Genomic DNA, 3,805 nt, shown 5'->3' with positions numbered 1-3,805 from the left:
CTCGAAGGAAGGGGATTAAAAGTGAAAATCCCCCATTTAAAAAGCAAATGCACATGGACCAAGTCATCTACTGACTTTTTCCCTTCCCAATGCTATTTTACTTAATTAAAACATGTTTTTACAATTTTTGCTTTGAAAAAAAAACAAACATTCTGACTTTTGTTTTAAGAAAAATCCTAAATGCCTTATGGCTCCCCATCTCCCACGCTCTCCCTTCGCTCTTCAGCCGAAAGGCCAGTACCCAGGCCTTCCATTCGCAGCCAACGAAGGCCCGTCGACGGTGCGTGCCCTGTGTGACTCCAGTGAACTTCCTCTCTTTCTCTCCTACCTTTAATTCGTGTTGTGGATCCGAATGGGAAAGGGAAAAAAATGTAAAATAGAATAAATTGCAGTAACAATCACCTTTGAAATGTACTATTTTTACTGCTCTCTGCTGATTTTTTGTATATATTATATTCAATCTGTACTTTCTTTCTCTGAGGGAGGAAAAAAACCATCCCTTTACAATAAAAAAATCAAAGGCTATAGCCAAATACAAACGGTTCCCTGCTATTCCCCATTTTACAAGTACGTGGAGACGTGAAGAGGGTGTTCATGGGCGTGGACGCGCGAACCAGGGGGTCGTGCTCGGTGTGCCGACGCACGTGGTGGAGGGGAGCAGCAACTGTTTCCTTTTTGCTGAAAAGTTAGTCTAGTATTGGGCTGTTTGGTCTCTAGGGTTAGGTTTATTTTTGGGCTTATAATTGGGTTTGTTGTTTTTGTAATTTTTAGACTTTTTTTTGTAATTTTTGTTTTTGTAATTTTTGGATTTTTTTGGATTTTTATGTGGGTTTTATTTATTGGTTTTTTGTATCTGTATGGGCTCGGGCCAAAAATTGGGTCTACAGCTGTCCCTCTTTGCGCGTTGTTGTGTAACAAGAACGGAGCAAAGACCTTAAAAGGACCAATTTTGCCCGGTCTTGCTGAATCTTTGACTTCTTTGGTGTTTCTCTTCTCCAAGTAGTCTTACAGCAACTTCAAGAAGATAATATTTGCATATTGAGCCTGCTCCACTGCAACTTTAGGGAGACAAAGTCGGTGGCTAAAATTTGCTCCATAGTCGATACATAGAAATAAGACTCACCATCTTCGATCTGCTCCATAGCCGATACATATAGATAATATCTGTAATCTTCAGTCTGCTTCCTGCAACTTCAGGAAAGACTTGCATCTTCAACCTGCTCTCTGCAACTTCAACGAGATAAGGTTGGTGGCTAAAATCTGCTCCGTAGCCGATACATGGAGATAAGACTCGCCATTTTTTATCTGCTCCTTAGCCGATACATGGAGATAAGATCTGTAATTTTCAGTCTGCTTCCTGCAACTTCAGGAAGATAAGACTTGCATCTTCAACCTGCTCTCTGCAACTTCAGAAAGATAAGGCTGGTGGCTAAAATCTGCTCCATAACCAATACATGGAGATAAGACTCGCCATTCTTGATCTACTCCATAGTGATACATGGAGATAAGATCTGTAATTTTCATTGATGTCATTACATTATCCTCTGGGGAGCTTACTCTGCAGACTCTGTTTTATGTTTATATTTATGCTAGATGATTAGAATGCTAAGACCGAAATGAATTAGATGCTCCTAACCAAATGTGTTATGAATGATATGAATGTAGAAATGAAAATGACTTCTCTTTTTTAAAGCTTTAAGTGTCATCACTCGTTATTCATCAGAGTTTTATCACATCGTATTATACTGTCTTCCTACTCGACTAGCGAAACCCACAGAAACAACCCATTTTGCTCAACTGGTTTGCCCCATTGCAACTTCAGGGTCTATTTTACTATATTTCTAGAAACTAAGATTTGTACCATTTTCAAAACCCCCTCTTCCATCAATTCGGTCTATTACACCACTCCCCGGGCCCTATGACCAGGTATGTACGCCCGATATTTCATTAATGAAGAGCATCATGACCCCCTCTTACGCTTTGGTTGTCACAACATCCTGTTTTCTTATTCAATCAATATATTTGACTGAAGAGATAATCCCAATTTGAACACAAATATTCCACCCCTAAGCTGGGTAAGTTCTAAACGATAGTCCTGTTTCAGGTTCTTATACCATTTAGAAACTTCCAGAGTAATATGCAAAACCTCTTTTGCAAAAGTGTTATTAGTCCATTAATCGTTATTTCAATACAAGCACGTGAACATAAAGATAAAGATGGACGAAACTGAAGTTTATTAGGAACAAGATTCAAGACAAATAGATTAATTACAGGAAGCAAATATTGCCAAAGTACAAAAACAGGTAAAGAGGAACAAAAATGAGCGCATCAGATATCACAGCCCAAGCTCCTCCGTATGAACTCCACGAGAACCATTTTGAGCTTATCATGTGCCTAGGAGATCTAGCATATTCTATCGATGCCCCAAGACATGCGTACTTCTTCTTCATTAATTCCAGCATAGCAAGACTACCTCCTCCCCCATCCTTGGTCAAAATTTGAATTGCCCTTTTCGGGTTTTTAATTCAAAACCCATTTGGTCTCAATGCGCCCTTTGCGGGTTTTCATCTCGGCCTCTCCCTTTTTTTTTAGACACCCTTTGCGGGTTTTCACCTATTAAGCGAAGTACTTCTTGACTGAATCTGAATTTACCGGGTTAGGCAGGCTCCTACCATCCATCTCAGTTAATATCAGTGCTCATCTAGAAAAAGCCTTCTTTACCACATAAGGTCCTTCCCAGTTTGACATACATTTCCCTTTAAAATCTTTTTGTATAGGAAGAATTTGTTTCAATACCAAGTCCCCCTCACAGAATACTCTAGGGCGAACCTTTTTGCTATAAGCTCGCATCATTCGCCTCTGGTACATTTGACCATGACGAATAGCCTTCAGTCTCTTTTCTTCAATCAAGTTCAGTTGATCATACCGGGACTGAATCCATTCTACTTCGTCTAGCTTCAACACTGATAAAACCCGAAAAGAAGGAATTTTGACTTCAATGGGCAAAACTACCTCCATCCCATAAACCAATGAGTAAGGTGTTGCCCCGGTAGAAGTTCTGACAGATGTTCGATAAGCATAAAGAGCAAATGGTAACTTTTCATGCCAATCCTTGTAAGTCTCAGTCATTTTCCCTACGATCTTTTTGATATTCTTATTGGCTGCCTCAACCGCACCATTCATTTTTGGGCGATAAGGTGACGAGTTGTGATGCTTAATCTTGAACTGCCTGCAGACCTCTACTATCACGCTGTTATTCAAATTCAACGCGTTATCAGATATGATCCTTTCTGGCATGCCATATCTACATATGATTTCTTTTTTCAAGAACTTGCCAACCGCTGACTTTGTGACGTTGGCGTATGAAGCAGCTTCTACCCACTTGGTGAAGTAATCAATGACCACAAAGATGAATCGATGCCCATTAGAAGCCTTTGGTGAAATCAGCCCAATGACGTCCATGCCCCATATTGAGAAAGGCCACGGAGAAGTCATGACATGAAGGGGTAAAGGAGACACGTGGATTTTGTCACCATAAAATTGGCACTTATGGTATTTCTTAGCATAGCTGATGCAATCTCCTTCCATTGTGGACCAGTAGTACCCGAATCTCATAATTTGCTTGGCCATTGTGAACCCATTGGCATACGTCCCGCAGACACCCTCATAGACCTCTTCTAGGATTTTCTTAGCTTCAACAGCATCAACACACCTTAACAGTACCTGATCTTTCCTCCTCTTATATAGGATTTCTCCATCCAAAACATAGTCACTGGCTTGCCTTCTCAACATTCTTTTATCATTT

This window comes from Gossypium hirsutum, chromosome A05, assembly GCF_007990345.1.
Source record: "Gossypium hirsutum isolate 1008001.06 chromosome A05, Gossypium_hirsutum_v2.1, whole genome shotgun sequence".
In the NCBI taxonomy this organism is placed as follows: Eukaryota; Viridiplantae; Streptophyta; class Magnoliopsida; order Malvales; family Malvaceae; genus Gossypium; species Gossypium hirsutum.
This window is presented reverse-complemented; position numbering follows the sequence as displayed.